This window comes from Marmota marmota, unplaced genomic scaffold, assembly GCF_001458135.2.
Source record: "Marmota marmota marmota unplaced genomic scaffold, marMar, whole genome shotgun sequence".
Lineage (NCBI taxonomy): Eukaryota > Metazoa > Chordata > Mammalia > Rodentia > Sciuridae > Marmota > Marmota marmota.
The window spans coordinates 2,088,325-2,101,260 of NW_026000211.1; the positions used below are offsets into that span (position 1 = coordinate 2,088,325).

The following is a 12,936-nucleotide window of genomic DNA, read 5'->3' on the forward strand; positions in this document are numbered from 1 at the left end:
TGTCCTTTACACTACTAGTAGTAGTTACTTCTAGTAGTTACTTCTCTTACCTAGTAGTTACTTCTCTTACCCTGAGCAGCTTCCTCTGCAAGAGTGACTTATGATTCAATGCTCCATTGTTAACATCAAAACTTGAATTCAAAGGGAGCTTTTTATATTTTCTTAGGCATGTCATGCAAATGCTACCTGCCTCTCCAAAAGGGGTCTTGATGAGGTAAGTAGAGGTAACAGATACACATAACTTTGATTAAAAACACTTTCAAATCAAACATGATGATGCCCAGCTGGTAACCCTGGAGGAGAACTTTCTTTCTCAGATCACTGGCTCCAATCCACCCAGCCAAGTTGCAGGTCCCCCTTGCTCCAAACCCTGGCAGGGCCTTATCAGATGGGCATGCAGGAGGTGTGCAAGGTGCCTACCCACCCTCGGCTCCTGCCATGCACTGCACCAGGCTTCACTTCTGCCCCTCTAGGTAGCAAACCTAATTCAAACTGCTGACTCCACAGTCACCTTCTCAAGGTACATGTGGCCCTCTGCTTGTCATGGTTGCACCTAACACCAAGCAGGACAGGTAGATGGACAGCACATGCAATTTGTTTTAGAGAGATAAAACATCAAATTTCATTTTTGTGCCAAACTAAGGCTAGCTGGAAATAAAGGGAACAAGCATCTGTAAACTTCCCATACTGCTCATTTTTTACTCTGGATTGTGAGACTTTTCTACTAAAGTTTGAATGTTGTCAAAATGCCAGGTTGGTGGGCACTTCAGGTTTATGAGGAGGGTGTCCCAATACTCTTAGCTTTTTATATTTTTTATTGACCTCGGAAGTAGGATTCAGAATAACAGCACTCGGTTGAAGGGTATGCCAGACAGATGCAAATCACTTAAATATTGTCTATGATTCCGAAAGAATACTGTCCCCATTCCCTGGACAAATATCCATTTATGAAGAGTGATTCTCTCTTTCGTTTCCTCAAATTCGGATCCCTTTTAAAAGATGTGCTTCCATTTCTTGACAACGGTTCACAGGCACCTTCTTTCTGAGCTGCTTCCCCCTATTTTGTTTTTACGGCAAGAATTAGTTTTCCAAAATAATTTCTTTGCTTTTCCAGGATAAAGGCACCTCCTGAACCCACTCCAGTGCTCCTAACGGCTGTAGTTGGTAAAGTTCAGACCTCTGCCTGGTTTCTCCCCCATTTCTGGTATGAAAGATCCATCAAAGCGAATGAACACCTTGCAGATTATTTCATCGGGCCTGATAAAGGCATGTCAGAGCTCTGCCAGAAGAATCTAGTTTCAGAAGCAACTTTCCTTTTAAAGTGCCAGAGCAATCATTTCTGCCCAGAGTCATGAAGATCGCATTGCAGGAAGCACAAATATGATAGCACAGCATCTTGGCAGGCAAGTGTCTTCCTTCTCCTCCCAGCTTCCCAACAAATAGCTCTCTGGGGGAGTGATGTCTACATCAAAAGCTACTTGTCACTCCGTGGGCCTCCCAGATGAGGAAGTGTTTGTTTTGGCTGAGAATGACAATTTTCTCTGCATCCGGAGCAGGAGGAGCAGCCGAGGAGCAGCAGAAGAGCCAGGGGCTGCCTGTAAGGGACTCTGCCTACAGCAGGCGGATTAGCAGTTGCTTCACTTTCCCTGGCTCCTCTCATCCAGAAAGGTCGGAGGAAGTGAAGACCATGTAGCAGGCTTTCTTGGGGCCCCCCCGACAATAACTGGAGATCTCTGGAAGTGTTCAGAGATCACTAGTTATGGTACATGTGGTGGGGAAGGTGAGGAACTGGGGAAGGACACAGAGGAATTGACAGTAGAAGTGAATTTTGAAGCATAATTAAAGTCTGTACTCTAGACTAGAATGAAAAGGGCATTTTATTTTTAACAGCTGTTTTGAGGAAAGATATATGTATATAATGACATATATATAGTTATATAATGGATAAGTGCATATATTTATATAAGGATAATTAGAAGTCTGCAATCTAGACAAGAATGGAAAGGACATTTTATTTTCAACAGATGTTTTGATGTGCTATATATATGTATATAGTAAATTGTATATATATTGAACTGCATATATTTAAATATAAATGAACTTAATAAGTAAAACCTTAGTAAGTTTTGGCATATGGACCTACACATCCATAAAACCATTGCTGCAATCAAAATAATGAATATATTCATCACTCAAAAACATTTCCTGGGGTTTAACTGATATGCTCTTTAACTGATATGCTTTCCCTCACAATACTTTATATTTTTCTAGAATTTGGTATAAATAGACCCTTTTCTCTCATTCAGCATTAAACATTTTGAGATTGACATGTTTTATGTATATCAGTAGCTTATTCATTTTTATTGTTGAATGCTATTCCGTTATAACACGGTCTGTGATATTCATCTTCTTTTTCTTTTTTTAATTGATATATAAAAACACAGAAACTATATTATTAATGAAATACCATGTAGTGCTTGGTAGATGTACATATTGTGCAATGTTCAAATCAGGCTAAACATATATATATATACACACACATACACATGTGTGTGTATGTATCCTTAAATATAGGATATATATATATATATCCTCAAATATAGGAGATATATATGTGTGTGTATATATATATTTATATATATCCTCAAATATTTATCATTTCTTTATGGTGAAAACATCCTTTCTTCTAGATTTTTGAAATAAATAGTCCATAATTTTTTTTTAAACCAGGGATTGAACTCAGGGGGCTTAACCACTGAGCAACACCAGCCACCACCATGCCCCCCACTTTTTTTTTTTTTAATTTTGAGACAGGATTTCACTAAGTTGCTTAAAGCCTCACTAAATTGCTTAAGGCCTCACTAAGTGGCTTTGAATCTGCAATCCTCCTGCCTCAGCCTCCTGAGCCACTGGAATTATAGGCATGTGCCACTGTTCCCTGCACATAATTATTAATATTAATAATATTAATAATCACCTTTTAATGGATCTCTGAGTTGCTTCCAGCTTAAGGTTACTATAAAGAAAACTGCTGAGAGCTCTTACCTACAAGCCTTTGGACAGATGTTTGCATTCTTTTCTCTTGGGTCTATATGTAAGAGTGGAATGACTGGCTCTGAGAGCAGGCGTTAGTTTGACTTTTTTAGAACTTTCCAAATAGAGTTCTAAAGTGTTTGCACCATTATACATACTCACCTACAGCATATGAGAGTACTTACTATTTCCTGTCCGTAGCCTGGCATCGCCAACCTTCCTAATTTTACACATCTGTGCTTGTGTTTTGGGGGTGGGAGATGAACATCTGGTGACTCCCCTGGAAGAGAATCACAGAAATAATAAGAATCTTTAATCTCATTTCATATCACAAAGTGACATTTATAAAATTCTGCCCTCATTTACCTTCCTCACACGGATTTTATCTCATGGACCTGCCTTCATGTTTAAAACTCTCTTCATTTTCCTCAGAATTCCCATACTGCAAGGTGCCAGGTATCATCTTTCAATTAGGGTAGTGTGTGTGGAAAAGGGTCTTTGGGGGCATTCTTGATGTTGTCTTTGGCCCCCACTGTGGCCCCCAGCTCTTTCATGAATCTCTTCAGAAGTGTAGACTCCTCTCACAGGGTAGGAGGGAGATGGTGAGGAAGAAAGGAGATGCAGACTGTGGTGAGAGAACAAGAAGGGATTGTTAAGAACATCCAGGTCTCACTTCCAGATCATTAGCTAGTTCCTTCCCCAAGTATAGAATTACTTGGAATTCCTTTAAGTATGATTAAAGCTACAGCTTTTATTTTTCTGTGTCTTAAACATGACTTAGTTGTGATCACTTAGGAATATGCTTTTTTTTAAAATAATCATCTGTCTACATTTTTTTTGGGAAAAATTCAGCCCAGGCATTACATTAGAAGATAATTTCTAATGTCTTTTCCAGTCTTTCAGTTCTTCTAAAACCATTCCCTTATTTAAAAAAAAAAAAAAAAAACTGACTACTGTTTCTGTAAATGTAGGTAGCAGTGAATTTTCTACAGATGTTAAGGAACTTTATTGCGAATGCAATCCTATATCTTACATAACTGTTTGGCTTCGGAATTCTGGAATTTACTTTTCCTGTCAAGTTTTACTACACCATGATTCCTCATATGGATGCCTGGCAGTATATGAGGTTTGCCTCCTTAGACAACCAGCTCACCCCACCCTGTAAAGGAACTAAACATAATGGTTCTGGTTAAACATTAGCCAGACCCAGCTGAGGACTCAGCACAAAAGACAAGGACTTCCCAGCCTGTGGTGCCAGCACAGACTCTCAGCAGAGGTGTCTGATGCCACCCCTCTGTTTCAGCTGTCCCAAGGGGCATCTGAGCTAACCTTTCCTGTGCTCATAGGTACTGAGGGCCTAGTCATGGGCCTCACAGGGAGGTGCAGGTTGAACTGTTCACAGCCATTCTCTTAACTTACGATTAAAGTCCTTTAAATGTAAATGATTAAGGTCCTTTATTAATCAAGGTCCCTAATGAAGAGTCTCTATCTTGCTCTTTTCCTTAGCACCATTCTTCTGAATATCTATTAGCTAAACCTTTCCCTGAAATGTTAAGGCCATCTCAAGATGGTCAAATGGCTTACTTTGGTAGAGATTTTCTTACATTTTAACATTAGTTTGTCCCTGACAATGAGGCCTCTGCACTAGACATTGTTTCGTTCTTCTTCTCACACTATCTTTTTCTCGCTTTCTTTAGCTTTTTCTTGATTTCTATCTTCCACGAGTGGGGAAGATATTAAAATACCAACCAGAGAGTCACCCTATCAAGTGGAATTTCCCAGATGAGTCTACAGACCTTCCCAGCTAGCCAGCTCTCAGGGGTCACTGTGCATGGTCTTTCTGAGCCTGTCCACCTTGTTAGGCAGAGCTTCAATCCTGAAGGCCTAGCCCAGTGGCCAACAGCCAGAGAGGAATTCTCTCCCATACTTGGTTTTCTGCATAACTGAACTCCTATGATTTTTTTTTTTTTGTCCATTATGCCTGCACTGCTCAAGTATTCATGCTCCTTCTGTATTCTTTAGGAAGATGATTGGGGAAACCATTAAATCTATACAAAATAAGAAGGAAAATAGAGGAGGACATCTAAGTCACCCACTGCATCATGGGGCTCCGCAATAACTTGGAGGCCAAGCCAAGTCCCAATATTTCAGCATCCTGTTCAAGGTGTCATCTGAATTACTAGGCCTTATTATGTCCTTAGAACCAACCCAGTCTCTTCCCTTGCCCCTCAGAGGGCTCTGTTTTCATATGCATACTGGGACTTTTAGCACAGAACCATGAATGTGGAGAAGAGACATCCCTCACCAACCCCTTCCCCAAGGCCACCTCTTTCCTGTGTTCTTCCTCGCCTCACTGAATGGGAGAGTTCCTTAGCAGCCTGTTTTCACCACTCAGGTACCTGTCACCTAGGAAATGTCTCATTATCCTACAGAGTGTCCCAGCAGTGGCACTGAATCCCCTAAGCCCTGCTCCTGGGCACTCCCCTTCCTGGTACCTGAATCCTCTGGCTAGGTTTGTCTCACTGCTCTGCAGAAGCCCCACTTCCTTGGGGAAGTGCTAAGGTCTCTGAAAAGGTATTACTTGCAGAGTTCCTAGGAAAACTGTCTACTGTGTGTGTGTGAATGGGAAGGTGGCAAGCCAGCATTGGTCACAAATGGGTGCCTTGAATGCCCTTGCAAGCTAGGGTGGTGACAACTGCTGAGGTCAGCCTGATGGAACATTTCTCAGTAACACTCCCTCCCTGTAGAGGTCAAGGTCCCTGAGTCAGAGGATAAGAGGCACCCTGAGTAGATGTGAGCATAACTCCACACCAGGGGGCAAAGAAAAGGAGGAAGCCTGTTGGCTCCGACAGAGAACAGGAGATTAGTCACTCTGCTCTGTGCTGGGCCTAGGGCAGACTCTCAACCCATTGAGTCTGGCACATTCTTTTCTATCAAATTTAACCTTTCTGTTGCTCTATGGATGTTGCTTTTTCCAGAAAGGTCCCTTGGGAGTAAGTGCAGGAAGCTCCTGGCTGCCACCAGCAACCCATAGGAAGGGAGGGACTGTTCAGGGGTGGGCAAGCTATGGCAGGGTCTTGCCTGGCACTGAGTAGGGGATCCAAACCTAAAGCATTCACTGAGATGCACCGCATCCCAGAGGTCTGTCCCACAACCCCCTGCTGAATCACATTTTCTCAACACAATGGATTGAACTCTAAAGAATTCGCTGCCTCAGAAATGGCACAGATGGGCTCAGCACTTCCAAAGATGAGACTCTGGCAACTGAGAGAAGATTATAATGATTGTGATGGTTGGGATGTGGTTTATGGTTCTCCCTCAAACACACAGTCCCTCTCTCAAATTACAGTTTCCCTCTTCTAGATCTGGGTTTCTCATAATGGGATTCAGCCAAGCTCAGACTGAAAATACTAGGAAAAAAATTGTGTCTGCACTGAACATGTACACTTTTTTCTTGTCAGCTTTCCCTACGTGATTCTGTATAACAGCTATTACATAGAATTTACAGTATTGGGCACTGTGAATCATCTAGTGATGATTGACCATGTACAGGAAGATGTGCATAGACAAGTACTCCATCATTTTATATAAGGGATTGAATATCTGTGGATTTGGGTATCTGTGTGTACAGGTGCATGTGTTGGGGGTGGGGGGTGAGTTCTTGGAATCAATCTCCTGAGGATTCCAAGGGACAACTGTAGTTTTCACAGAGGTGTCACAGGCTACCTTGTATCTAGCCAGAGTAAGGCTGGTGGGTCTAAACCTGAAGCCTGGCAAGTGGGTTGCTTGCAGCATGGGCTTAGTGTCCTGGCTTCTGAAGGACTCTGAAAGCCATTGGTGTGGTTGGGCTGAGCATGAAGAACAGTGCACAGTGATGGGGAAACTCTCCTGGCAGTAGGGGTTCAGCTGATTTTGCTGGCCTTTGATGCTCACAATATACACTTGACAGGCTTAGACCTTACTCCACTCCCAGCATCCCTCATTCTTCTGGGATAAGCCAACTGCAGCATAGTCAGGAAGGACCAAATGCAAAGTGATGAACTTGACTTTAGCCATGCTCAAGTCATAAGGGCTAGGTGTAGAAGCCTCAGCTGGACCAGCCAGGTACATGGGGATTTTCACAGTAAGGTTCAGTCAGGCGTCTCGTTTACAGAAGAGAAGACATTGATATTTTTACAAATGCCTTACCCCATTCTTCCTTCTTACAGCATGCTAATCTTTTATTCTGTTGGCCTTAGAGGGAATCTAGGTCCTTATTGTTTTCACATCAACAGTCTCTCCTCCTCTTGTCTTTCATTTATTCTCCCTCTTCTTTCACTCACTCCATTATGAGTGATTCCAATGTGCAAGGCCTTTGCTGCACACAGGAGTGCCCTGAGGATCTGTGTTCAGTTCAGTGCTGATGGTGAGAGGGAATCACAGTGGGGACAAAACTAGGGACCTGACAACCAGACAATGAAGGGAAGAGCTTCTCCAAGAACAGCAGACTGGAGCTTCAAGCTGGGTGGTGAAGGTGGAGTATGGTTTTCCGAAAGAGGAAAATGGTGCTCAATCCAGGATCTGAGAAGCATGTTGCTCTTGGAGAGCAAGAGCAGCCGAGCATGCCGAGTCCACGGCAGCCTCCCCAGGTGGAGCATCCTCATCCTTCATCTGAAATCCTGAGATGCAAATGCTCCAAACTCTGAAACTTTCTGAGCACCAACATGAAGCCGCAAGTGGAAAATTCCATGCCTCACCTTACGAGATGGGTCAGTGCTGGAGTACTGGAGCTTGTGAGATTACTTTAGGTGATGTGTGCATAAAATATCAATGAATACAATTAAAACACAAATATAAATTATATATATGTATACACACACACACACACACATATATATATATTTATATATTTATGTGTGTGTGTATATATATATATATATATCACACATACACATAAGACATAGATGAATTTTGTGCTTAGATCTAGGTCTCGCCCTATGATATTTCATTATGGATATGCAAATATTCCAAAATTTGACCCCCCTGCCCCAAAATCATCTGAATCCCAAATGCTTCTGGTCCCAAGCATTTTGGATAAGGATGCAGCCTGTCTTTACAGGATGAGTTAGGCCCAAGGCTGGTCTTCTGCCTTCTGACTCTCCATCAAGTCATGAAAGGCTCATGTGGTATCTGAATTTGAAGGGGGCTTAGAGGAGCACTGAAAACTCTCCTCCCAGCTGCCTCCTCTCCTCTTCCAAGCTAATTTACTGCTATACCCCTCTCATCTGGATCTTGATGCCCTTTCCACTTGTCCTTGATTTGACTCTGAAGTACCACTACCTTCCCTTTTCCTCAGGTAAGGAGGAAAAATGAATGCACCTAACAGCTAAATAAACAGAAAACCAACAGCATCAGAAATTCTACACAAAAGCAGGAAGGATGTTTAAAAACAATCATTGCACAGGAAGTGGGGAGACCAAAATAAAAATGTAAAAGAGAAAATAAGCAACTGAGGTCACCTGTGGAAGATACTAGGCCGTCTAATGAAATGCAGGAAATGAGAATGAATTAGAAACTGCCAGGAAAAAAAATTAGTAGTAGCTAAAATTTAAATAGCAGTCACTACACATAAGCATTTTTTTAAGCATGAAACATATATTAACTTCTTATAGCCTCTGGGAAGCCCTGTGAGTTCAATTCTACTATTATTCTCCCTTTACAGATGTGGAGACTAAGGCACAGAGAAGACAAAAACCTATGACTATATGCAACAGGTGAGAATTAGCCATCTGCATCTATTATGATGATGATGATGATGATGATGATGATGCTGATGCCAGGGATTGAACTCAGGGGCCCTTGACCACTAAACCACATCCCCTATTTTATATTTTATTTAGAGATAGGGTTCACTGAGTCACTTACCCCTTGCCTTTGCTGAGGCTGGCTTTGAACTCTAGACACTCCTGTCTCAGCCTCCTGAGCCACTGGGATTACGAGTGTGTGCCACCATGCCCAGCTAGCCATTCATATATTATCACACAAGTTTACAAGGAGTAAAGATTAGGTAAGGGGTTTGGAATATTCTCTTCTCCTCTTTTCAGAGCATTTACCTGCTGTTCTCAGGGGAGAGTTTGCATTTGCATTTTTTGGAGTGTCCTGCCACCTTAAAACTCATCTAAAGTCCTACTCCAGGACACAAACATGGCCAGGCAACGAGCAGACTATTTCTATGAACACAGAAGTATCTCCTAGAGAGGAAAACCACACGCATGCTTCAAACTGGTATTAAGGGAAAGAGGACAGGCAGGCTGACTTCGCCTCTTTCTAGATGGAAGGTTTAGTGACCCAGGAAGAAGATGGATGTGTCTGCCTCTCAGATCAGTCCTCTAGTCCAGCCACATGGATTCAGCCTTGAATCTTATTCTGAATGGAGTCTAAGTAGAATAACAAATAAGTAACAGTAAATATAGCTGATTTTCAAAACACATAGTTTCTGAGCCAGTTTTCATGAAGCCTGGCACTAACAGCAGCCAAGAATTTTCTACTTTGACAAGGAATATTATACAGCCCATCACCCAGGTCTCCCACCCCTAAGGGTTCTGTATCTCAGTATCTACTGTATAGGCTCCAGGTATCTGGGATGAAAACAGGCAATGGGAAGCAGTTGTGGTTGGCAGAGTGGAGAGGGTAGCAGAGGCACATGGAGAGTCAGCCCCAAGTATGGAGGGGCACCACATCATAGCCAGTCATGGGAGCCATGGAACCAAATAGAAGCTTCCACACTACCTGGAAGTGAAGGTGAGGCCTGATTATTACTGAAGCATCTAGCAATGTGACACCTAAAACAGGGGAAAATAACGTTCTTCCCAAATAAGTATAAGAACAAACTCTGAATATGTGGCAAGAGCAAGAAATACTGTAAATGTAACCTTCAATTTTAAATAGCTTAAATACCCTTAAAGAACAATATTGAAGTTGCTTAAATTTTGACTTAGATTTTAGGTAAAAATCTGTTTTAGCAGAAAAATGTGTTCATATATAATTATTTTTCCAAGAAGAAAAAACATATTTTAGGTTATCACAGTATCAGGCCTAAAGTTAGTGGTTAAAAATCATAGTGTTTCATAAGAGTTTATGTTTATTTGAATTTTCCTCAAGTTTTGCTAATTATTAATGAACCTTTTCAAAACATCCTGTTCTTTGGACAATATTCTTGTTTCTATGAACAAAAATCTAACATTCAAGAATACAAAAGAAGTTTCATGGCATTTAGGTCAATGTGTGTTATTCAACTCATTTTTTGAGGCATGGCCTTATCTATTCATCAGAATGACATTTTGACATACTGAAAGGGCAATACTCTGACAAATAATAAGGCAAAAATATTTAATCTCTTTAGTCTTTCTGTATCCCCTTCTTTTTACTTTAAAGGGCTTGTGTGTAGACAGTGTACTCAACTAGCCCTTATAGTAATTACCCTGGTTATACCCAATGTGACGAATACTATTCAACTTTAACAAATAAGAATTTTATACTGTCTGGTTTGTTCTTAATTCTTCCCTAAGGGCCTATTTGGTTTAGCATCAAATACAAGATTAAGAGACTCTAAACTTTAGCTGAACAGCCACTCAAGGGATTTAGACTTGATCTCTTTACACACAAAAAAAGAGTTAGCATACATCTGACATCCCTGCACAAGGAGCACATATTTATCCATATAATGGATCTCTGTTTCCTAATGTTCATTGTTTATTTGAAAGCCAAATGAAAAAAAATTATCATATCCTCAAAAAAATCTTCAGTTGTGTAAAACTTTGAGCAAGCTAAGTCTCTATCAATTTACACTGAATAAAGCAAAAGAAGCAAATGAAGACTATAGCAACTGTATAATCACATAAAATATATGTGCATAGTTACATAGGTGTTATATGTGTATATATTTGCATAACAAAATTGAAATGGGTAAACAAGAAAGGAATTCTTAGCAGGCTAAGTGACTTGTCAAACCTAGTTATAGGCTTAAAAGGAATTCAAACTTTGGTCTCCAAACACCAATTTTAATGCCCCGTGCATCACCTTGTGCTGTAACCCGAATTGCAATGGAAACTTACAGGGCAGAAGAGAAAAATAAAAAATCAAAAAAAAAGGGTAATATTTTTCAGTCCCACCAGTTGACTAATGATTACATATTTTTGCATAAGTAGAGAACCCAAAGTATGCAATTTCTCAAGTATTTAGACTTCATAAAATAATTTTAACAATTTTAAAGAGATGACAAGGGTAGAAAAGCAGGAGAGATAGATGACACAAAAGGTAAAGGGAACCCCCCCTCTTTTTCTTTCAGCTTTTTTCAAAGAACTCCATAATTCCCAAATGTAACACTATGAAGTTAAAAACTGGAGGAGGAGATTTATAAATAGTCTAAGGAATGGAAAAATGTACCAGGGCAAGTTCAGGAAGGCAGAGGAAGGTCAAACTATAGCATGCAACTTGGTCAGACCTGGCTCAGCTAGACATGTTTCGTGTCACTGGGCACTAGTGCAGCAAAGTCTCTTCTATCAATTAGTCTCCAAATTTATTTGCATATAAGAGAAATGTAATTTTTGATATTGGACTACTGTTTTTGAAGAGTAAATGCAAAATCTGTATAGATTTAAATGACTTAAATGACACATTTAATGGTGATATGATAGTTAAGTTTTCTACAATTAATTATTTCCATTTCCAAAATGCTTGTGTGCACATGGAATCATTGGATGGAGAAGAGTACAGGGGTTATGTGCCACCCCTTCTATTTACTGAGGAGAAATGGATATGCATATCACATATGGTGTGCAAATGCATTGCTTATGCAAAGTTATATTTTTATTTATTTTTTTTTTTTAATTTTTTTTTATTGGTTGTTCAAAACATTACAAAGCTCTTGACATATCATATTTCATACATTAGATTCAAGTTGGTTATGAACTCCCAATTTTACCCCAAATACAGATTGCAGAATCACATCGGTTACACATCCACATTTTTACATAATGCCCTATTAGTAACTGTTGTATTCTGCTACCTTTCCTATCCTCTACCATCCCCCCTCCCTCCCCTCCCATCTTCTCTCTCTACCCCATCCACTGTAATTCATATTTCTCCTTGTTTATTTTCCCATTCCCCTCACAACCTCTTATATGTAATTTTGTATAACAATGAGGGTCTCCCTCCATTACCATGCAATTTCCCTTTTCTCTCCCTTTCCATCCCACCTCATGTATCTGTTTAATGTTAATCTTTTCTTCCTGCTCTTCCTCCCTGCTCTATTCTTAGTTGCTCTCATTATTATCTAGAAGACATTTGGTATTTGTTTTTTAGGGATTGGCTAGCTTCACTAAGCATAATCTGCTCTAGTGCCATCCATTTCCCTGCAAATTCTATGATTTTGTCATTTTTTAGTGCTGCGTAATACTCCATGGTGTATAAATGCCACATTTTTTTTATCCATTCATCTATTGAAGGGCATCTGGGTTGGTTCCACAGTCTAGCAATTGTGAATTGTGCTGCTATGAACATCGATGTAGCAGTATCCCTGTAGTACGCTCTTTTAAGGTCTTCAGGGAAAAGTCCAAGAAGGGCAATAGCTGGGTCAAATGGTGGTTCCATTCCCAGCTTTCCCAGGAATCTCCATACTGCTTTCCAGATTGGCCGCACCAGTTTGCAGTCCCACCAGCAATGTACAAGAGTACCCTTTTCCCCACATCCTCTCCAGCACTTGTTGTTGTTTGACTTCATAATGGCTGCCAATCTTACTGGAGTGAGATGGTATCTTAGGGTGGTTTTGATTTGCATTTCTCTGACTGCTAGAGATGGTGAGCATTTTTTCATGTACTTGTTGATTGATTGTATGTCCTCCTCTGAGAAGTGTCTGTTCAGGTC

At 40.6% G+C, this 12,936-nt stretch overlaps 1 long non-coding RNA gene across 1 annotated transcript in view; it reads right to left on the reverse strand.

Moving 5' to 3' along the window:
- Nucleotides 1-685: 685 nt before the first annotated feature.
- Nucleotides 686-12,936, reverse strand: part of LOC125612872 — a 14,376-nt gene continuing 2,125 nt past the window's right edge. The window contains exons 2-4 of the long non-coding RNA XR_007343348.1: nucleotides 3,400-3,658; nucleotides 3,196-3,313; nucleotides 686-1,733 (exon numbers count right to left, since the gene is read on the reverse strand). This is a non-coding gene — a long non-coding RNA (uncharacterized LOC125612872). The remainder of the gene's footprint in view (nucleotides 1,734-3,195; nucleotides 3,314-3,399; nucleotides 3,659-12,936) is intronic.